The sequence below is a fragment of the Lissotriton helveticus genome, chromosome 6 (genome assembly GCF_964261635.1).
Source record: "Lissotriton helveticus chromosome 6, aLisHel1.1, whole genome shotgun sequence".
Classification (NCBI taxonomy): Eukaryota; Metazoa; Chordata; class Amphibia; order Caudata; family Salamandridae; genus Lissotriton; species Lissotriton helveticus.
The window spans coordinates 1,453,534,627-1,453,559,615 of record NC_136067.1 but is presented as its reverse complement, the minus strand read 5'-3'; positions in this window follow the sequence as shown (position 1 = coordinate 1,453,559,615).

Here is a 24,989-nt window from a genome sequence, read left to right as displayed (position 1 = left end):
AACTAGCCCCTCACGTTTTTTATCCGATATATTTCAGGACCTCTTAGGCTCTATAATGTGAGAGACAATATCTCCTCCAGAGGCACGTATTCTTCTGGTCTTTGCAGACCTTATGCATTCGTACCTGTCTGCCTCCTTCATTCCATGACCTTGGCTTTTCTCCATTTTTAGTGACACCACTGTTTGGGTGTCGATATAACTGCTGCACCTGATGAGGCCAGACTACACACTACTGCTTTAGGTGAGTCTTACGCACACTCATACTTTCGGGTGCAGTCTACTGTATTCTTTGGTGTTGTATCTGCTCCCTGTTCTTCTTGTAACAGCGTTGTGTTTATCAGATGGTCACTAATTGATGGGCCACCCTCCTGGTACACAGTGCTTTTTAAGTTTGATTTTCTCATATATGAAACTTGCACAGCATTCCATGAGCAGTAATACACAAACTCAGGATTGCGGTGCTTTCGTTATTATATATATTGTTTCCCTGTTTTTTTTAATTTCAGGTGGTCTCCCTTCCCTAGAAGGACTTCGCCTAGGAGAGTGGCAGTGGCAGGTAGCATAGCACACTTACCACGCTTTTATGTAGATAGCTTATATTTTTTTCACGAATTGGTTTATACACGGTCCTGAAGAATCACCACCAATCTTACATTGACAATTACAAGGCGAGAAACGCGTCGACCATCTGGGAGTAGAGTAGGTATTGTGCCACATAGATTACAGAACACACTACCCCTCCTTTAATATTTTATTTAGGTAAGGTACCCAACAGAATAAAGTCTTCCAGAGGAATTCTTAACCTATTTTAAAACCACCTTACACACATCTACATCTGACTAGGCCCTCCCACCCCCACTACACCCTTACGGTAAGGAACAAAAGATCTCCGAAAAAGAGCCCCTCTAAGGGTGCCCGTTGGGCATTGCAGCACCGGCCCAACGAGGAGCAGGCTAATATGATGAAGCATGACACCTAGCTTGCTGGGTTTGTGAGAGCCCTAGTTCCGAGAGGAAGAATTCCCCTGCTCCTTTATTTTTGACCCCTGTTTTATATACCTTACCAGACATACTAGTCTTGGTTTTGTTCGATGAGCAATATTTCACCCAGGATCTGCGTACTCTTCTTTGTCTCACAAGCAGGAATGATACCTGATTTTTGAGTTTCACACTGTGTTATTCAGCCACTGGATTGGCATCCCTTTCTCGCTCCTGTTCAACATCAAAGTTTAATTGTTTGTCTTTCGTTCTTGGTGCATGAGGTCAGAGAGTTGGGTAGTAGCAGAAACCACAAAAAACTCAGCGCATTTTGGACACACAGAACTTGAGCTGAAACAGAGTCTAGCATTTGGATAGAGCCTTCAGTGGCTCACCCACCTCTATACTTTATTCTGTCCATGTTCTGTGGTAAGCTTGCATTGTTTCTGACCAGAAAGTTATGCATTCTATGGGTGTGAAGGAAGCGGGTAGTCCTGCCTGGTATTGTACCATGTTTGTGTGTGGAAAGTTTGTAATGCCTGTGAGTAAAGTTTGCACTCATACACCTCAGTGCTGTTCTTTATACTTCTACCAAATCTGAAATCCTGCTTGTTCATTGTATCTAAAGGAGGCGTTAGATGGTGCTGCACAGTGCCACACTTGTTCCATGTTTTGGAAAGAAGCTTGTAGTGGCCCTGCAACAACACGCTTGTTCTATAACTTTGATTGAAACTTGCACTGGCTAGCCCTGTGGTACCACATACACCATGCGTTTGTGGTGTTTTGATTAATAATCTGTATGGTGTTTTTGGATCTACTAATCAACAGGATGAGACTGTTGAAATAAACACTTTTTAGGTAAAGTTTCTTTTTCTTGGTGTAGTTTGTATGTGTAATATTGTAAAGAACAACATTGGCTCTTTAAATTACTATGATGTCCCTGGATTACTGTTTAGTCACATTTTACAACCCAAAAGCTTTGATGCCACATCAAATATGTTTGTGTGGGGTTGTGGAGGACTACAATAACCTGTCTTTCACATTCAGTCTTTGGTGCATTGAACTAAGTTCACCTGCACCACCTATGGATGTAAAAACAAATCTTGTAGAGCTAAGAAAGAGTTTTAGTATATGCAACACTGTATTGCCTTATTTGTTCCATGTCTTTTATTTATTTATTTATTACATTTATTCATGCATTTTGTACGAAAATATACACGACAATTAAGGTTCATTGTCACAGGGAACCAGCAAAGAAAAAGAATAAAAAATAGAGAAAAGAAAAACAGTGAAAGCCAAAAAATATAAATAAATAAGAAAAACAAACCACAATTATGCATTTCTTTTTTGGGCCCTTTTGAACCTCCTGGGGTGGGGAGCTTGGCCTTGCTCTATTACCCTTAGTTTTATTTTGAAATTGATTTCCTCTTTTTAGTTTACCAAATTTTTAGGCCTTTCGTTCAAGAGCGTGCTCCCCTTCTAGCATAGATAGCTTTTTCCAGATTATAGTTTGCTAAGAAACGAGAGAGCCACTGCTGGAACACGGGGGGTTCAGGATCTAGCCTTGCGGAAGCGATACATAAGCGGAGGATCACTATGTCGATGAACACAAGTTCTTCTCAAATCTTCCCCTTCATATCCTGATCCACCCGAAGTCCTATCAAGGTCGTAGAGAGGATATAGTCTATTCCTAAAGTCTCCTTAAAAAGGGTGGTAATCCCTTGCTTTAGTTTAGTCAATGCGTCACAGGAAGCAAAGATGAGCATAAGATCTGCTTGAAATAATGCACATCAGGGACATAAGGTTCCTCTCCCCGTCCCCCATTTAGTGATCCTTTTCGGGGTATAATATAGTGAAAAGCAGATTTTGTAGTATTGGGCCTGAAGCCGGGCCAGAATTAAGATATTCTGCGGAAATTTGAAAGAGTAAAAAGATAGGTTTTCCACAACTCCAGTCTCCACGTTCCACTTTAATGCCTGATCATCCACATAATCTTTCAGTATAGAAATAAAGAAATTATAGACTACTCAGATAGATAGATCTATGTTCCTGCTCAGTTTATCAATTGTATCATTATTAGCAAATCCTATTGGCCCCCTGCCTTTCTTGTTAAGAAAATCTCTAATTTGAAGATATTTATAAAAGTCCCTCCGGTCTAGCTCAAACCATTCTTTAAGATTTTCAAATGAGGTCAGACCTGTTGGAGAGTAAAACGTGCAGAGCTTAGTCAGCCCCGCATCACCCCACCTTTTGATTGTTGGGCCTTTAAAAATTTCGAGCAAATTGGGGTTATTGCCAAGTAGTGTGTAGTTGTTGAGCCGACCTAACCAATCAGTTTTCAGACTGATTTCCAAATTCTATGCCCCCTTGCAGTGTTTTATAGCGAACTTTCTTATAGTGATTATCATTTAAAAACACCAGACCCATCCCAATGCATCCACCCCATAACGAGTTCTAAGGGGGTCGGTATTTCTTCAATCAGTCTTTCTTTTGGTTTGTCTTGTATAAGGACCAAATTATATAGTATTGTAGTGGCCAAAAATAGAGTCTTATGTTAGGTAAAGCCAGTCCTCCCCTTTATCTAGGTAAAGAGAGATATTTATATACCCTTCTTGGCTTTGCATATGCCCAGATGAATCAGGAGAATAGATATTCTAATCTTTTAAGACAATTGTTGTAAATTCCAGTGGGACTGCACAAAAAAGATATAGAATCTTAGGGAAAAATAGTATTCTGATGATCTTACATCTGCTGATAATGGACACATGTAGCTAGTGCAGTCTCACGAGGTCTGGTTTAGTTTTGGCTATTAATGGCTCTATATTATCTTTGACGATATTATCAGTTTTTGCAGATATGTCAATGCCCAAAGATATTGCATTTTTAACAGCATGTGTATCATTTATTGTTACGGTCTTATTGCCCACAATTTGCATATTCTTACAGTCAAGGGAATACCCGGAGAATGTTCTAAATCTCGTCGCCTCTTTTTCGATTTCGAATATAGCGATTTTGGGGTCAGGATTCACAAGAGCAATATCATCGGCATATGCCAGAACTTTGGTTTCCCAGCCATGCATTACAGTTGGGTTAATAGCCTGATTATTTTCCAATTAGCGTAAGAAGGGGTCGATATAGATTGCGAATAGAAGCGGCGAGCTTGGGCATCCCTGCCGGGTACCTCTTGTTATTTTGAAAGTATCTGTGAGTACCCCATTGACAAATAGCCTTGCTGTGGGGTGAAAGTAGAGTATCTTAAAAGCCTGCAAGAGTTCTTGTCCAATTCCGACCTTTGACAGGGTCTCCCATAAGAAAGGCCAGGAAACCATGTCAAAGGCTTTTTCTACATCTAATAAGATTAGTGCCTTTGGATCCATAGAGATGTTTGTGACATCCAAAAGTAAAATAACCCTTTTTATATGATCCGTCGTCCCCCGCCCTGGAATGAGCCCATGCGGTCAGAAAAAGATGACCTTATGAATTACAGAAGCCAAGCGAGTAGCAAGGACTTTAGAGTAAATGTTACTATTGCTATTGATTAATGTTACAGGGTGGTATGAGGCGGGTGCGCATGATATTTTATGTTTTTTAAGAAAGACTACAATTTTAGCCTGCGATCAGGACTCAGGTGATCTTTGACCCTTAAATACATGTAAGAATAGCTGTGTCATTCACTATCTAAGCTGTGGGTAGAATTCCTTATAAAATTCGAGAGGTATACCATCTAGGCCGGTGGCCTTACCGTTGGGGAGGCTATTGATGCATAATAATATTTTGATCCATTGCGGGAGTTCATCCAGCTGTAGCTGGTCTTCCTGAGAGAATTGTTCCATTGGAATCAATTTAAGATATGCCGTGATATCTCCCATATTCCCTGATGAATCCTTGTGATATAACTTTTGATAGTATGTATAAAAAACATTTTGAATTCCATCCGGGCCTGTGATCATCCCAAGCTCGGGATCTTTAATTTCTAGTATTGTATTTCGAGTCACTTTTTGTCTAGCTCTGATTGCCAGGTGATGCCCAACCTGCTCACTACACTCGTACGTTTCCTCCCGCCATACTGTAAGTTTATCCGCAGCGCTTTTTGTTACTATCTCCATAATCACTGATTTAGCAGCTGTCACTTTTGCCTGTGCTTCTCTGGGGTCGCCCTCAGCCTGGAGTACTGTCATCAGTTCCTCCTCCGCAGCAGCCAATCTGACTTGCATATTATTTGTCAAAGAGCACTTTTTTTTGTTCAGATATATCGAAAACCTGAGGGTCTCCCCTCATATTCCTGCTTTCAACGTGTCCCATACAACTTCGATTCGTGCACTCCCTAGAATCTCCTCAAGAAACTGAGGGATCCACTCCCTCATATGGTACAGTATTAATCATTGAAAAATAGAGCTTGTTCAAAACTCCTTGTAATACCACCCACAGCTTTTGGTGCTTTCCCCTTAATCTCTACAGTTAGAGGATTGTGATCAGCCAATATGCAGAGCAATCATGAAGAAGGGAGTGAGGCACTAATATATAATCTAATCTAGCATGTTTATTGTGCGGGTAAGTAAAATAGTTAAAGCCAGTGTCAAGGGGATTCTGCCAGTTCCAAAGATCGCAAAGCGCATGCTTTAAGCATAATGTCCTTAGTGCCCAAAATACTTTTGGTTTTCTACCATTATATACCCAGTTAGTTTCTGAACTTAGTTTCTTGTCAGTAGGTATATTTATGTTAAAATCCTTGCAGATAATTATAGGGAGCTGCCAGGCAGCGAGTTCATTATTTATATGGTCAAACACTACTGGATCATCTAAGGTGCTGCCATAAATCGAGCATATAGTGAGTATTCCCCATTATTCTTGCGGCATTCAGTTATAGCCCATCTCCCTAGCGTATCTACTGATGTGCACCTAAATTGTAGGGTATTATTAGATGTCAGGATCGCAACCCCACGTGTCCATGTATTTTGTGGCGTTGCTCCAACCAAAGTGTACCCAGGTTTTTTTAATAAGTGCCATTCAATGTGAGTTTCCTGCATACAGATAATGTTGGCCTTCAATAAGCATAGCCCAGCTGCCGTATTCTGTCTTTTTTTAAAGTCATTAAGGCCACAAATATTGATCGTGGTTATGCGTAGCTTACTCATCTAAAACATGTGAGAAGAAAAAGCAGAGAATGAGAAACGTTGTGCCAGCCCCCCTACTACCCCCAAGAACCCCCCTACCTCTTCCCTTTCCAACCCCCTCCCCCCTCCTATAGCCGAGGTTACCTGGACCCGTCTGGGCCAGGATGATGCAATCTAAGCAGTCATAACCCCGCTCCCCCGCCAATCTAGTCCCCTTTCTCATAACACCCTCAATAGCAAAAAATAAAATATTCAATTATTGTAACTGACATTGTCAAAGGTTCATCTCTACCCTCTCCTGTAAGGAGCTTAAGTTAGCAGGAGATTAACTTTTGGGAGAATGAGATTTCTAGTAGTACAGTTTAAGTCTATTGGTCGCTAGGTCTTATTCCCATTTCGGCCTGTGATCGCTTGTAGATATGTCTGGGCCTGAATTCCAGAGATAAACATGTGCATGGCCTTCCTATAAACAACTTTTAGCCGTGCTGGATTCTGCAAGTATACTTCTGCCCCTAGTTGCTGGAAGGCGGTAAAGAGCTGTCTAAGCTTCCATCTGCCCTCCACAGTGACGTGGGCAAAATCGGGTCTTGTAAAGGAAGTCACTCCATTGAATTCTTTCTCAGCAGTTGGTCTTGCCAAATCATAGAGAGACAGATGGAGGAGGAAGTTCCCAAAGAATAGAAGCATTGCGCGTGGATGCTGAGGAGTGGATGAGGGACATTTTGGTGGTGTTAACGTGAATCTATGGGCTTGATGGACCTCCTTGTCCAAATCCCAGGTATGTAGTTCAGGGAAGGCCCCCTTTAGCAAGGAGATCATATATTTCCTGTGGTCGTTCCCTTCAGCTCCTTCCGGAATCCCAAGAAAGCAGAGATTATTGCCGTGCTGCCTGTTTTCATGTTCTTCCATTTTCCACATAAGGTCCTTCACAATACCCTCATGTTCATTGCCATGTGCCTTCAATGTGACTAGATCCTTTTCCAAATTTTCAGTCCATATTTCGACGGAAGCCATTCTGTCTGCAATTTCGGCACCAGTTCTGCCCACCTTTCTGACAGCCGCTTGTAGTTTCTTAACGGTGAAATGCGATCTCCGGCTGTCTAGTTTTACCTCCTCCTGGAAATTCTTAATTGAGTGTAGCACTACTACTAGAGCAGGATCGTTCTTGGTGCCTAGCCCTCCATATTCAGTAGTCCTTTTGATTGTGCAATCTCCCCCTGAGCATACCGTTAGGTCGGAAATGGTAGTGAGTTGTGAGGCAGAATAGTCCCATCGCAAGTCTGCAGCGCTTCGACGGTCAGGGGTCTCGCATCTCTTTTTCCAGCTTCCTTTCATTATTTGAAGTCTTTTCAGTCCATGAGCATTTGCAGGTGGGTCTGAGTCTGAGCTGTAATTCTAATTGTGTCCCTCGCCTTCACTGGAGGCGGATATGCTCAGGTCTGATATTTCAGATTCATCAGTTAGGGAGAAGAACTTCTCCAAGGTGTCGGGTTTCCTGGGCAAGGGGCGAGTGCTCTGCCGAGTGCTCTGCCTCAGGAGCCAGGGAACAGACGATGTACTCCTGCGCCGATCGTGAAGCTCCAATGAAAGGGAGTTTTTCTTCAGTCCCGGCAGGGCTCTGAAGATCACAGAGAATTTTCTCGTCAGCAGCGCCGAGGGTGAATCATGCCACAGGACAGGAGACGTCAGTGATGCCGGATCCAGGGCCGGGCAAAAGCAGGAGCTAACGGCGGGAGGAGCTAGTTACTCTCCTCGCCTGATCTGGATTGCTCATCTCGGCTCACAACAGAAATCACGAATTGCAGGTATTGGAGTTCACCCATTCCAAAAATAAGCTTTTTAATAAAGTTGATGAGTTTCTTGAGAGGGCGTACTGTTCAGTTATCTTAGATGATGTGGGTCAGGTGGGCAGAGCACCGCGGTTGAGATGCTACTGAAATGCCATCTTGCCTCTCAACATTTGTTCCATATCTTTTTATGAAGCTTGCACCGTCCCTGTAGTCCCGCATTTATTCCATGAGTTTGAAGGAAGCTTGCACTGACTAGCCCTAAAGTAGCATGATTTTTCATGTGAGCAAATGAGCCCCTGTACTCCAGGTCCCTGTGCACTATCTATTTTCTGTGCGTTTGTTGTCTTATCAAAAGTAATAGTTGTCTCCCCAGCCTCAAATTTTTGCAAAAATAATACATAACCTTGATTACAGAAAATGCCTTTGGGTAAGCCCACTTCAGTTATTCATCAGACTGAGTGTCATTCACTTATTATTTCAGCTTGTCAGAGCAGCATACATACAATTGGGCTGTTAACCCGCCCTCTTCACACATTGGTATTGTTGCCAATGTTTGGCTCTACTTGTAGACAACCGCTGGTCTTTAGGATGTCAGGCAGTCTGAGTAACAGTATTTTGCCTGCTTACTCTACATTCAGAGTGCTCCAACCTCCGGAGATAGTTCCTTTAAGATCACCCTCCACTAGCTCATGCAAATGTAGATTAGTGCGAATTGAGTCAAGAAAGTACCAGTAGCTTCGCTGCCATTGCTACTGAACTAAAATGTTCTTAGGCCGAGCACCAGGTGTCACTGCTGCAGGCTTCAAAATCATGCCACCATGAAATGGTATTCTGCATACTCTACATCATTTATTTATTGTTCCAAGATGGCAGCCAAATGTGAACGTTTACTTTCTTTAATTTTTATTGGAGCACACATCCCGATCACTGACATAATATCGATGCATACAATATCGAAACACAAAAATATCAGAAAATTAATTTTGTTAACAAAAATATTGCTTTCCTACACTTAACTAACAAAGCCACAAATTTCAAGTACACACACATCATTCTTAAAAATATCGATTTGTGCTTATATTGAAAGTAAATATCAGAAACAAAAAAAATCATCAAATATAAATAAACATATAGGGGCATACTTAAAGCCTCTAGCGCAGCCGATGTGTCACTTTTTGTGACACACCGGTGACACATTTTGCTGCCCCATATTTAAAAGGACACGTAAAGCCACCCTGTGTGGCTTTTCATGTCTTTGTAAATACGGCCCCTTTCAAGCAGCACTTTGTGTGAAACGAGATTTCCATGGGTGTTACCATGGGTGTTCCCATGGAATACCCATGGATTCTGCCACATTCCCAGATTTACAACCTTCTGTAAACTGGAAATGCGCCACAAACCTATGCCTCCCCAGGGGTGGCGCATGGAGGCGCAGGGAGGAGAAATGTTTTCATTTCTCCTCGCTTTTTTCTTTTTCTATGAGTGCAGCATTCACAGCACACATGGAAAGAGGAAAACACATCTCACGATTGTTTTTGTGCAGGAAGGTGTCCCTTCCTTTACAAAAACAATCTACCCCTGAAAGGCGGGTACCCTTTCACCATAGTGCAAGGGTGCCTGATTTGGCTCATGGCAGCCAACTGTGCATCAGTGCAAGGGAAAGTACATGGATGCAACATATTATTGTAAGTATGTCACATCCCTGTGCTCTGAAAGTGACTCAGTGCAGCACAGCCAAATGACTTGCAGTGTTGCACTGAGTCACTTTCTCATAAATTTGAACCCTAATGTCAAAAATATGAATTCACACAATATCAACTACAATAATATTGGCAAAATAATGACATTATCATTAGTAAATAGGAAAAAGCACCTTTTTAAGTAAAACAATTATTTATAATAAACATAAAACATTGTATTACATGTCTGAAATAAAAATAAATATATCACCAAAGTAATTATAATTCATCCCAATAAAATATATAACTCAATTCACAACAATATAACCAAAAACAAAAGTACATTAACTACAAATATTCATAAAACAATCTTAATATACAAACTATATATCAAACATTATAAATATAACCTAAATTAGCGTTTACTATAGATCGATATAACCAACAAAACAAATCTAACTAAAACTAAATAAACCAATAAAATAAACTATAAGCAACCTTAACCAATAAAATCAGACAAATAATTAAATCAACAATATAAAAGAAACCCTAATTTTATCAACTAAATAGCTAAAAAATGACAAACGCTTCAAGACTAGGAAACTTTGCTAGATTCTCTGACCAGACCGGTAAAGAAGAAATATATACACCTTGACAACTACCTAACCAAGTAAGTAAAACTTATATTTAAACTAAAATTTGCTTGTACATGAAATCGAAAATAGAAAGTAATTAACGAAACACTCTCCAACTTCTATCTCTTCACATGTACTTTCTAAATGAAAACACTACAAAAGGAAACTGATTACCTGCCAGAAAAAACACTTATCACAAACCAGCAAAAAGATATAAAAAAGTAAGCATCAATGAATTATTTAAAAATAAACTTACCTCAATAGTGTGTACAAATAAACCTAACATCCTCAATCGTTACAAACTACCAACAAATAAACATTTAAAATTAAACTGATGCTTTTTTTTCTCCCAATAGAAAAGAAAGCATGTGCTCCACATTATAACACCCCCAATGGAAAAGATGCAAAACAATGTGAACCATCTAAAAAGAATATACATGCAAGTATAAAAATAGAAGTAGTTGCATAATTTTAAATTTATATAACACATGTATAAACTTTAAAAAAAATGTGTATGTTAATAGTATAAAACTATTTTCAGATACGACAGAGAAAGCTGAATATATAACATCCCTTAAAGGAAAGAAGTAACATGGGTTACACATAAAACCAAGAAAGTGCATTTACAGAAAATTTAATTTGGCAATGTACCAAAACTGATTCTAATGCATGCTATGGGAGGGTCAAACAAAAGATGATGTTGTAATTAATGTAAAGGAACACAACCACCCCCCAAATGTGACAGAAATAGAAGTAAGGGGGTCATGCAGGATATGAGAGCGGCAAGCACTAGATCCAAGGAATCCACAACCAAAATCCTAAAATATATATTGCTTAAAATACCTATATCAGGGGCCAACTACCACCAATACCCACTTTAAAAGGTTTAGTGTCACAAACTAAAGAAAATCCACCTGTGATGTTTCTCCTGCATCTAGAAGATACCAAGACATAGGAAATACTTAAACATTTTTAAAAAATGACACATAATGAACCTTTGCTTCTATATAATAACCTAAACAATGATACGATAAATCCTAATATTCTCTACAGCGGGTAACCTGCTAAAACTAAGCGATTGTCAAGCCTAGATGATGGATGGGACCTTCAAAATGTAACCCAAACCATTCACACAGATATACACCATACATGGTGAATATCAAACCCCAAATATCCCATTTATAAATGCCCTACTACTCAATAAAGAAAGCAGCACATACTATAAACTCTGAAACCACATTGATCATAAAACAAATAACGCCTACCCACAAAAAAAATCAAATGCGTTGAACAAGCCATAATTCAAACCGGTTTAAAAATGTACCCCCACACAGTCATCGAAGGCTGTTTCTACCATTTCAATCAAACCATATGGAGACACCTCCAGCAATCTGCACTAAGGATAGATTATGCTTCAAACACCCAATTCGCCTTTGAAATAAAAAAAACATGATAGCACTAGCATATGTCAGAGATAGCTAACCACTACAGGTTACTAATAGAAAACCTTTTCTACCAACAAACTAAAGACAAACTGAATCCTTAATGGATTATTTCAAACACATTTGGGTTGGCATACTGCATCTCTCCAGAAACAGATGCCAATCCAAATTCCAAATACCATGGTGTAATGTCTATGACAGCACCTTGGCACAAGAAGCCAAAACAAACAATGCAGTTAAAGGATGTGCCTTCCAAAGAACACTTGTCAGAACCCAACCTAAACTCTAGAAATTTATAGAAGCATTACAAAAAGAGCAAAGCTACCAACAACTACGTTTGGTGCAATCTGTAACCGAAATTGTACGTAAACATAGCAAACAAAACAAAAGAATGTATGAAATGCTACAATTTAAAGTCAAACTCTTCATAAACAATAAAGGAGAAGATTACTTAGAAATAATAGCCGAAAGCATATTATAAAATAATAGTATACTACAGAAGTCTCAAAAAGTTGTCACATGAGTCTAAACATTAAATAAAACTTCAATGTTAAAAAAGAATGATATAATAAAATAATATATACATTATTTGCATGAAAAATGTAAACCTCACTAACTAAAAAGCTCAAACAACAAACTCAATCCATCACATAAAATAAATACAACACATAAACCACACATTTCCAAATAACAATCAAATAATATATGTGCAAGCAATATAATATAGCCTCTCCCACCCAAAACTAATAAAAGAATATGACTTACTGTTCTCTAGTGTTATGTGCACGGGTTAAGCCCATGTGGCGAAGCAGTTAATTTCTTACATTGTCCTCTTTTTCACAATAACATTTCTGCTGTGACCTTTTGCACATATTTGCATGCAGGACAACATTGGAATAGTTTCTCTGCTGTGCCGTTATATCAACCGCACAAATCGGTTTTCTGCATATGAATTGACTGAGCGACAGATATTGATGGCATGAAGAGTTTTGAAATATATCATGTGGCACATTGAAAAATTACACCCAATTACCTTTTATCGTGGCTGAGACACCATCCACAGGCTGGATAATCCGTGGTTACATCACCCTACCGGTCACGACTTTCCAATTCCAATATTGCCTACAATACCACCAAGTAGGCAGATATGAAGCACGAGGGGAAGGTTATGTGCAATAATACTGGGAATTTCCATTCAGGTTTAGGTGCAGGAATAGGGACATGGAAGTTTTCCTTAGTGGTTCCAACTGTGAGGATGCTTTGAGCGGGTCCTTAGTTCTACAAGGACATTTCACTTCATGGGGCACGCACTGCTTCAGTTATGATTTTGTCCTGTTATTGAAGTGTTCTGTGGTTGCCATGATTCATCCGGTTTTCAAGCTACTCTCAAATGAGAGCTATTTGATCCTGAATAATCAAGGTTGCTGTGGAAGAGAACCAGGCATCGCTGATCTGATAAAGGTTTATTCTATAGTCACTTGTTGCACACAAGTACTGTTTCCACCTGCCCGCACAGTTAGGGAGGCAACTCTATGGACTTCAATAAATGTTTCTGACATACACTTTGATTCTCTGAGTAAACTGAAAGCCATGCTTTTTCAAAAAGATGTGGTCTTAACATCATCCAGAGAGGCTTTTGCTCTCCAAGTTGCAGGATCCTAGTCAGAGATATAGATGCTACTCCTAACTAAGTCTCCGCTGCAGTTTGGGGAGCTGGACCATCATAACCTTAATATGTCTGATAGGAAGAAGATAGCGCACTTTTTTAAATACATTGGCTTGGACTGGTTAGCACCTTTCAGACGATTTATGGAGTTATACCAACTTTCATACACTCCATTTTGGGAAGCGTCTTGAGAGGTTTCCTGCTTGTCCTGCTACATGTGGTGGAAATCCTGAGTAAAATGTTCTGCTCCACAATGGACGTCCCAGTTCAACCTGGAATGGAGACAACAGTGGCTGTGCTGTGATGTGATGCCATGAGCGCATGATACACTGCTTCAGCACACCTCTGCTTTGAGAACTGAATGAGCACTGGCTCTTATCTTTCAGACCTGTTTGGCTTCACCGCGTACAACCTGTATTCCGCTGCCTCCTTTGCAGCCATGAATACGTATCGGATTTATCCCTCAGATCACAATCAGTTGCGCCACTGGACGTTGAAGTACAGATGGACCCCCTAAAGGCCCATGGGTGTGTTGTCCCCAGCATATTCCATTGCTTTGGAATGCATTCTTCAAGCCACCTTGGGTTGCTTTGGCTCCAAGTAAACTTGATACCTGCTCTACGATACACTCACAGGATAGAGTCCCTCCCTTAGTGGCTGCTGTGGAAACTAGATGGAATCACCTTAGCTCCATAAACATGTGTAATGATACGGGTCTGCGCCCGTCTGCGATCCGACCGCGGCCAGCGCCAGGAACTCTGGATCTCCCACTACCCATCGCTACAACACCACCACCCTCCTTGCACTCAACCCTGGAAGACTTAGAGAATGCCAACAGGCCTTGCCCAACACAACCCACGGTCAGTTCTCCTGCCTCCACTGCCACCAGGCCCTCACCGTCACCCTGGCCTCCAACACCGCCGATGCCAGCACCGATGACACCCTAAAATGCATCCTCCTCAACATACGCTCCGTACACAAACATGCCATAGAAATCTGGAACCTACTCGACTCTCTCTCGCCCGACATTGCCTTCTTCACAGGGACCTGGACCAACGCATCCTCGCCCCCGACATCAGCACCGCCATCCCAGACGGATACAAGATCCAGAGGAAAAACCGCCCCAACCACCCAGGAGGGGGCTTCGTCATCCTCCACAAGAGCACCCTCCGCCTCACCACCTCCAGCGAAACCTTCCCCTCCGCCGAACACCTGCACTTCCAGATCCAAACCACCCACCAAAAGCCACACTCCAAGGAACCCTCGTCTACAGATCCTCGACCCCAAAACACCCTTCGCTACCACCATCACTTACTTCATCGCACCCCACGCCATCGCCTCAACAACCTACATACTCATTGGAAACCTGAGCTTCCACCTCGACAACCCCAGCGACCCCAACTCCACTATCCTTTGTGACAACCTCACCAGCATTGGACTTAAACAACTCATCAACACACCGACCCACAGAGCAGGACACACCCTCGACCCTATCTTCGCGGCAGGAAACAGCGTCCAATTCAGACACACAATGCAGCCGCTATGGACCGACCACCACTGTATACACTTCGCCATCAACAAAACCAAGGCACCAAAACCAGCCCCACGCCCACCAAGAAGGAACTGGAGCAAGGTTACCAATGAGTAACTTAATTCCACCCTCTCCCGAGACAACCACACCTGGGTACACCGATGCAAACAACGCAGCCAGAGAACTCCACACCTGGATCTCCAACTGGGCAGACAAGCTCGCCCCGCTATGCAAACCCCAACAGATAACGCCTCAGGAAAGCCGCCGGGTTCACCACCACTCTCCAAGAAGCCAGACGCACCTGCAGACGCTTGGAGGAGAACTGGAGAAACACCAAGACAACCGAAAACCACTCCACCTACAAGGATACCATGACGGACTACCACAACCAGATCAGAGCCACCAAGAGGAACTTCATCCACAACAAAATCCTGGCCATCCCCTCCACCAACACCAAGGAACTTTTCAGTGTCATTCAAGAATTCACCAACCCAAGCAGTGAACCACAGACATCAGCCCATCCCAAGACCTCTGCAACAAGCTTGGAACCTATTTCCACCTCAAGATCAAAAACCTCCACGATAACTTCATTCACCATCCACCAGGCACCACAGATGGCCCACCACCCCCCATAAACATCAGCCAGCCGACCATCTCCAACTGGACACCAATCACGGCCGAAGACACGACCATGAAAAGCAATCGGGGGCCCCCACTGACCCCTGCCTACCTCACATCTACCACAGAGCCACGGCCGCCATTGCACCAGAACTACAATGCGCCATCAACACCACCTTCAAAACAGGTACCATCCCAGATGACCTTAACCCTAGATATTGGTTCACAGAACGGGGAGGATGGGTGGGTCGGTAAGGAATCTATCACTAACTAATGTCTCTTACAGATACATCGTTACACAAGTAGTAACTTGTGGATCTGAAAGAGACACGTTAGTGATAGATTCCTTATCTTAGAATAGATACCCCAGCAATACCAACCCTGGTGGTGGGTCCACGAACCAATAATCACACCGGAAAGTCCTGGAGGACGGAACGGCCAAAGAAGCCATCCCTCCGGACTTGACTGTCCAGGCAATAGTGTCTTGCAAACGTGTGCAGCGAGGCCCACGTAGCTGCCTGGCAAATGTCCTGCAAGGGCACTTCCCTGCCCAGGGCAGTGGTAGTCGCCGTGGCCCGAGTGGAATGAGCCCTCAATTCAACAGGGGGCTCCTTCTTAGCCAAGGAGTAACATGCCTGGATACACAAGATGATCCACCGAGAGATGGTCCGTTTGTGCACCGCCTTTCCCTTCTTAGCGCCCACGTAATCAACAAAGAGTTGGTCATCCACCCGGAACTGGCGTGTGCGATCCAGATAGTAAGAGAGCGCACGTTTTGAGTCCAGACGGTGGAGCCTCTCTTCCTCTTTCGAGGGATGCGGAGGCGGAAAGAAGGTGGGCATGGTAATGGACTGCCCGATGTGGAAGGCCGTGACAAACTTGGGCAGGAAAGAAGGTCTTGTCCGCAACACAACCTTGTCCGGATGAACAGAGAGGAAAGGAAGTGTGGAAGAAAGAGCCTGGAGCTCACTCACTGTCCTGGCAGAGGTGATGGCAAGCAGGAAAGCAGTGTTCAGAGTAAGAAGACGTAGGGGACAGTTATGGAGCAGCTCAAAGGGGACACACATTGGGTAAGTAAGAACAAGGTTCAAGTCCCACTGGGGCATCACAAAAGGAACAGGAGGGAACATGTGTGTGATGCCCTTCAAAAACCTATTTACAATTGGGGACTTGAACAAGGAAGGTTCATCAGGTAGCCTTAAGAAGGCGGAAAGGGCTTAAAGGTACCCCTTGGTAGTGCCCAGAGCAGAGCCCTGCTGGGCAAGAGAAAGAAGGAAGAGGAGAACCTCAGAAAGGGGTGCAGAGAGTGGATCCACAGCCTTTGCTGTGCACCATGCCACAAATCTGTTCCACCTGCAGGCGTATACTGACTTTGTGGAGGGACGCCTGGCTGCCAGAATGACATTACAGACTTCAGGAGGCAAGTCAGATGGCCTCAACTGCCGCCGCTCAATCTCCAAGCTTGTAGGTGGAGACTGGACAGGTTCGGGTGGAGGACCGTCCCCTGCTGCTGCAACAGAAGGTCCTCCCGAAGAGGCAGACGAATCGGGGGATCGACTGACATGCTGAGTAGCTCGGGATACCAGTATCTTCGTGCCCAGTCCGGAGCCACAAGGATAACCTGGGCCCAGTCGCGCCTGATCTTCTTCAGCACTCTGGGAAGAAGTGATATAGGTGGAAAGGCGTACAATAGACTGCAACTCCACTCGCGACGAAAAGCATCTCCGAGCGAGTGCCGCCTTGGAAATTCCAACGCGCACAACTGATGACATTGCGCGTTCTCTTCTGTGGCGAATAGATCTAACCAAGGCTCTCCCCACTGCTGAAAGAGGCCTTGCGCCACGTCTGAGTTCAGACGCCATTCGTGATCTATCATGCACCGAGGGCTGAGTTCGTCCGCCCTGGCATTCAGAGAACCTGCCAGGTGTTGAACCACCAGGGTCACGCCCTGATGTTCCAGCCACTGCCAGAGGCGTAGAGCCTCCTGGCATAGGGTCCACGACCCCACCCCGCCCTGTTTGTTGCAGTACCACATGGCGGTGGTGTTGTCCGTGAACACCTGCACTACACTCCCCCGGACAGAGGGGAGGAATGCCTTCAGTGCTAGTCGGATCGCCCGCAGCTCCAAAAGGTTGATATGGAGCCGGGACTCTGCCGGAGACCAGAGGCCTCTGATCTCCGCCTCGCCCATGTGGCCTCCCCAGCCCTGGAGGGACGCGTCCGTCACAACCACGTGCTCCGGGTGGGGTAGGGAGAGGGATCGGCCACTGACCCAATCGCGGTCTGTGAGCCACCACTGCAACTGTCTTGCAGTGCCCTCCGAGATCAAGACATGATCGGACAAGTTGCCCTGATGCTGGGCCCACTGAAACTTCAGGTCCCACTGCAAAGCCCGCATCCGCCACCGGGCGTGATGCACCAGAAGGATGAAGGAGGCCATCAGCCCCAGAAGCCGCAGCGCCAACCTGACCGAGACTCGGGATAAAGGCTGAAAGATCGGAATCAGAGCCTGAATATCCCGAACCCGCTGTTCGGGAGGATAAACCCGACACTGCGCCAAGTTTAGAACCGCTCCGATGAAGAGGAGCTTCTGAGAGGGACACAGGTGCGACTTCGGCATGTTAATGGAGAACCCCAGCAAGTGTAGGAGGTCGGCCGTAGTCTGGAGGTGGCTGACGACTGTCTGGGGCGAGCCCGCCTTCAACAACCAGTTGTCCAGGTAGGGAAAGACTGACACCCCTAACCTGCGCAGATGAGCTGCGACCACCGCCATCACTTTCGTGAACACCCGTGGGGCGCTGGTAAGGCCGAAGGGGAGCACGGTAAACTGAAAGTGCTTGTGGCCTACCGTGAACCACAGGTAACGCTGGTGGGCCGGCAGGACGGGGATGTGAAAATAAACGTCCTGCAAGTCCAACGCTACCATCCAGTCTCCAGGGTCCGGGGCAGCTAAGACCTGAGCCAAAGTCAGCATCTTGAACTTCTCCTTCCGGAGGAAGCCGTTGACGTTCCATAGGTCCAAGATAGGGCGTAGGCCCCCTTTGCCCTTCTTGGGTACCAGAAAGTAGTGGGAGTAACAACCACACCCTACTTCTGGCCCAGGAACGCGCTCGATGGCCCCCTTGGCCAAGAGGGCCGTGACTTCCTCTTGCAGAAGTTGCAAGTGATCCCCCGACACACGGTGGAATTGCGGTGGCATGGCTGGAGGGGTCACCTCGAAGGGGAGGGAGTAGCCCCTTCGGGCGATTTGCAGCACCCACCTGTCCGACGTGACAGTGCTCCAGTGGAAGAGGTGATGGCGAACCCTGCCCCCCACTGGCGTCACATGGGCCTGAAAACACGGACTAGGAAGGTTTTAACGCAGGTGCTGCGCGTGGAGGTTTGGACTGGCCTCGCCGTTGTCCCCGACCGCCGCCACGGCGGTTTCCACAGTCGCCACCGCGCTGCTGAACATTCTGCGGTGCGTGGCTGGCAGCACGTGTGGGGGCGCCCCTTCCGTGGCCACGAAAGGAGCGAAAGGCACCCGATTGCTGGCGTGTAGCCGAGAGGCCCAAGGACTTGGCCGTAGCCCTGGAGTCCTTAAAACGCTCAAGCGCATGGTCTGCCTTGTGGCCAAAGAGGCAACGGCCATCGAACGGCATGTCCAGAGAGTGGCCTGGACATCAGCCGAAAAGTTGGAGGACCTCAACCAGGCGTGGCGTCGAACCGCCACCGTCATTGCCATAGCCCTGCCAAGTGAGTCAGTGGTATCCAGCCCACACCGGATGGAATATCGCGCTGCATCTCGGCCCTCCACAAGGGCTTGGGCGAGTTTAGCCCGGACCTCCTCCAGACATTGTGGCAGCAGGGTGTGGGTGTAGCGGCCCAAGAGGCATGCGGTATTGACAGACCGCAGTCCCAAACTCAGGGACGAGAACACTTTCTTCCCGAATTGTTCATACCTCTTGGATTCCCGATCGGGTGGAGCCGTTGGGAATGCGGTCTGGGAAGTGGAGGCCAGGCTCTCGGGGTGGGATGGGTGGACAAAAAGCAAGGGTCGCCCGGGGCCGAGCGGTAGCGTCTGGCCACGTTCCTATCCACAGGCGGACCTGTGGCGGGCTTGGACCAAGTGCCCACAAGAACGTCACACAAGGCCTCATTAAATGGCAGCAGAGGCTCAGTGGAGCTTGCCTGCTGTTTAAGGACCTCAGTGAGGAGGTTAGTCCTCACGGCCGCGACGCGGAGCTCAAGGTGTAAGGCCTTGGCCGCCCGCGTCAACACTACAATGTAAGTAGCCCCCTCCTCTGTAGCCACGGTAGGAGGGGAGACAAATCCAGTGTCTGGCAAAGTGTCAATTCCACTGGCTCCCCAGAAGACCCGGTTAAACCAGAGCTATTTAAACTTTTCCAGGACTCCATCATGACTGAAGGACGGGAGCTGATTAACAGATCTCTCCAGTCAGCTATGAGCCCCAAAACCTGGAAACATGCCAAAGTTGTCCCCCTGTTAAAAAAAAACCACTCTGGACCCTTCCAAGCCAGAAAGTTTACGACCTATCTCCTTGCTCCCGTACTTGGCGACATAGTTCTCCTTATTGGAAGTGATACTCAGAAGTGGGATGAGCAATGGTGGCCCCCTACACTGGGCCCGCCTCCCATTCCTAAGAAAGAAGTAAAAAAATCTAGGCGTCATTGTAGATGATTCACTTACTCTTGAATCACATGCCAAAAGAGTGGCTGGCACTTGCTATGGCCGCCTCCGATCCCTTAAACCCATCCTAGGGTTTTTTTAACCTCCCATGCGTCAGACAATTGTCCAGGCTATGGTTCTGTCCCACCTGGACTTTTGCAATGTTCTCATGCTTGGTTCTAATTTGACAGTCACCAACAGACTGCAAAGGGCTCAGAATGCCGCTGCTCGCGCTCTGTTCGGATTGCCAAAACGTTGTCATACTTCCCAGGTTCTGCGCAGGTTGCATTGGCTGCCCGTCAAACAACGCATACAGTTCAAAACCCTCTGCTTAATTCATAAAATGCTTTATCGCCATGGCCCCCAAATTCTACAGGGCCTATGTTCCTTCTATATTCCAGCGCGGGCTCTCCACTCTGCGGACCTCTCTCTGGCATGTACTATCAAGATTCGGAGGTGCAGAGCTGGTGGCCGGTCTTTCAGGTATCTCGCTCCAAAACTTTGGAATTCTATTCCCTTAAGCATACGTACTTTCTCCAACCATCTTCTCTTCCGAAAACACATCAAAACCTGGTTGTTTACTTCTGCTTAGGATTTCCTGGTGATCTGGCACCTACACTTCCATTTGGCCGCATTATAATTAGGTATGTCCGCAAGCGCTGGGACGCCCTGTTGCTGGGGTAGCCATGAGTGATATAAATAAATATAACATAATATAACATAACTGGCCTCCCCAAGCTCATATGTCCAGTCCTGTTGAGACTGGCACTCTTGTGCCAGAGGGTCCACAGACCCTTCCCAATCACCCTCGTCACCCATATCCTGCAGATCAGGTTCAACAGACGGGGCCGGTTCGTGGAAATAGAAATCTCCAATGGCTGTCGGAAGCGGCGCCCAGCGGCGCCGCTCCAGCGCCAGAGCCGGACCGAAGGTAGGATTGGGGGCGGCATCCATAGTGGGCGCCGGGGGACCGGCGACGACCCGGATCCGGAAGCGTATCCAGTGAGGTCCTGCGGCGCCGGGACCGAAGTCGCCGGCGGCGCCGGGGCCGAAGCACCCGATGACGTCGGGGCCGAAGCACCGGACCCGCTAGGCCCTCCAGCCGGGGCCGTTGGGCCCGGAGGCGCCACGGGACCCGGCTGAGAAGGGAGGGACCTCATGGCCATGAGGTACCGCTCGACCTCCTCTGGCGTCGCGTCATGCCCAGGGACCCGAAGGTGTGGGGCAGGCGGCGACGCCTGCGACTCCGTTGGAGCCGCATGGGTGGTGTCACCCGAACTCCCGGCCGCATTGTGTGAGCGTCGGGGTGGGTCGGAGGAACGATGACGTCTCTCCGACCTCTCATGCCTCTTACCTGAGGACTAGCTTTAGACGTCAGGGCCCGGCAGTCGGAGCAGGTGCGGTCGCCGTGGTCGAAGCCTAAACACTTGAGGCACCGGCGATGGGGATCGGTAACCGACATCAGTCGGTCGCACTTGGAGCAGGGTTTAAACCCGGGCATCCCTACCGGCACCGTCGGAGTCGAAGACTCGAGGAGAGAAATGATCAAAAGATAAAAAAAGTTTAGTAAAAAAATGACTAAGGGGTAGAGCTACTCCGGATCTGCGCTAGCTGGCGCGGAAAAAAGAAGAACTGACGTCAGCGCGCATGGGCGGCGTCTAAGTACTCCGACAACGTCATTTCGGCGCTAACGACGCCGACGACGGACGCGGAGCCGGCGCGCAGGGGTATTGCTACGCAAAATTTTCCGGATCCAGTCTGACGCCTCGGGATATTCTAAGGTAAGGAATCTATCACTAACATGTCTCTTTCAGATACACACGCAAACACGCACAGACAGACACACAGTGACGCAATCGGGTACACACACACACATACTACCCGCTCATACTAATACAGAGTAGCACGTGCAAACACACAGAGTAACAGGCGCACTCACTGACACACACACAAATGCACTCAGACACGCACACATAGACTCTCTGTCACTGATACACTGCCCTCTCAGAAGGACACACACGTGTTTGATATCAGAATGGGTCACAGCACACTGACTGCAGCACTCTAAAGCCAAGAACACACACTCATTTTCTTGTGTTGTCTTCCATCCACAGATGGGGCAATTCACAAACATAAGTTCCTTTTAGGGACAAAAAACCACTTCAATTTACGAGTGTGAATCCACATTTTTATTTATAACGCGTGAATGTATTCTACAAAAGTGTTATCACGTACTTTTGCACTTGTAGTGTAATACGAAGTGCAAGCAGATGTGCTCCAAGTGTGGGTTGTGAGTACTCCACGACAAAGATGCCTACCTCGGTTGGAAAGAAGGGACACAGTTGTGAGTTTGTGTGCATTTGCCACCTCAGTGCATGCGCATTCCCACAATGTGTGTGTGGATGAAGATGTGCTCCTCTGACGGGCACAAAGAAGTTTGTGTCCAAGGTGGGGTTATGGAGGGAGCACCCCACAACCCCTGGGCTCTAAGAGAAGGGGTTTGTCCAAAGGGAAAAAAAGCAAGCCCTTGCCATCTGTTTTCACTCAGCCCGTGTTACGGGGCTGAGTGAAAACAGATGGAACCCATAAAGGTAAGAAATTGCTTTGGGACAGCAGCTAAGCATACGAGACAGTCCTGATAACCAGACCAAAAGGCGAAAGGGAGACAACGCAAACAGCTAATTTCCAATGGCAGGCCACCGTTCAGCATAAACGGTGACGACTGCCAATGGAAATGAGGAACGGGGCTTAAAGCCCTTTTCTGAAATCCCTCTCTCACAAAATCTCTTCCCAGCGAGCAGCGCATGCGCTGTAACGCAGGCGAGTCCTAAAAATATCCTGGAGACCCATAAGGAAAAACTTGATAGCCGGCTTCCCGGCAGTTAAGATGTCATCAGCTACCTCTGGGGATAAGCATCGAGCTTCAAATTGGCTATAATCTTCACATGTGCAGACAAAGTGTTTTAAAATTGGGGTGGCTGCATAGATCCAATAAGTGGTTGTACCAAATCCTTCTTGCCCAGTGCAGGTGATGAGGATCAGGTTTACATGATTGTCGCACATTTTCTGCAGGCCCCTTTGGGGATTACTCCTTGCAAAGAGGCTTGCATGAAGGAACCGAGAGGAACCATGTGGGAGTGTCTTTATGGGACTAAATTACAAATAATTTAGTGCCCAGCTACCTGATTGATTTTGGGTGCAGGAGTCACAAGCTGAAAGAAAATGGTCAGCCCGCAGACACCACATGCAGATGTGATGTGGATCAAAAAGAGACATATTCTTTCAACATCTAAGGGGTTTGAACCCCAAGACCTAAGGAGGGGACTACTAAATTAACCTGCTGTCAAACTGTCTTTAGGTTTAAATCTATTTATTTGAAATCTGTACCTCAAAAACAAGTTGGTTAGATTGCCTGACACATTCCAGGCAAGAAGGTTCAAACTCCCTGAGAGAACCAGGTGGTGATCTTCTCCGTTTGCGTTTAGAAGGAGCCCTTGAGTTGCCGGAATCAGGAAGGGAACGTCGCAAGAAAGTTCCAGAGCTGTGGGGAACCAAGCTTGAGACGGCCAGAAAGGGGTTATTAGGACTAGAGAGGACTGTTCCTGTCTCACTTTCTGCAGAACCCTTTGGATCATGGCGAATGGCGGAAAGGCGTAGGGGCGGAGAGGAGCCCAAGGTTGGAGGAAGGCGTTCACAGCTAGAGCGCCCGGGTCTGGCATCCAACTGAAATACTGAGGGAGTTGGAAGGTCAAACGGCTTGCGAAAAGGTCCACATCGAAAGGACCCCAGAAGTGAACCAAGGAATTGAAAAAGGTTGTATCGAGTTTCCAATCGCTGAAGTCTAGGAGGAATCTCGAGTTCCAATCCGCTGAGAGATCGGATTTCCCTGGAAGGTATTCTGCCTTCAGTGAAATCTTGTGTTCCAAAGAGAACATCCAGAGTTTCCTTGCCAGGTCTGATAGGTCGGCAGACTTCGTACCACCGAGACGGTTGATATAGGAGACTGCGGATACGTTGTCCATCTTCAGGAGAACGGATCTGCCCTGAAGAGAGTGTCTGAAACTCATCAAAGCATAGAGACCGGCCGTCAATTCTAGGAAATTTATATGATGGGATGACTCTGTAGTGGTCCAGACACCACCAGTGTCCTGGTCGAGGAGACGTGCTCCCCAACCGTGAAGGCTGGCGTCCGTCTCTAAAACGAAGTCAGGAGTCGAACCGAAGATAGCCCTTCCATTCCAAGCGTCCAAATTGTCCAGCCACCAAGAGAGTTCCAGTCTGGCTTGTACGTCCAGAAAAACATGGTCTCCGTACCAAAGGCCGGATCTGAGAGCATTGGCTTTCACTCTCTGAAGAGCACGGTAGTTCAGCGGACCTGGGAAAATAGCTTGGGTCGAGGAAGAAAGGAGACCGAGAAGTCTGGCTAATTCTCGGAGGGAGGGAGACTGTTGCTTCAGAGCAAACCTGATCTCTTTGCGAATTTTGGCAATTTTCTTTTTTGGGAGTAAGAGGAGACAGTTGGAGGTATCCACTGTGAAGCCTAGGAACTCCAAATCTCTGGGGCCTAGTCTGGCCGCCAGGATGCTCGTATATAAGTTAAGGTCTACGTTAAGTAGTGATATGGGCCTGTACGATCCGCATTTGGTCCTATCTTTCCCAGGTTTTGGGATGACCTAGAGGGACGCACGCAAAAGGTCAGGGGGGATGGCGCCGGGTTCCGAAAAGATGTTAAAGAGATGGGTGAGATTCGGCGCTAACATTGTGCAGAATGTTTTGTAAAAAAGGGCCGTGAAGCGGTCTGGCCCTGGGGCCTTCCCTTGCTTAAGTTTGGCAATGGCAGAGATTACTTCCTCAATGCGGATATCCCTG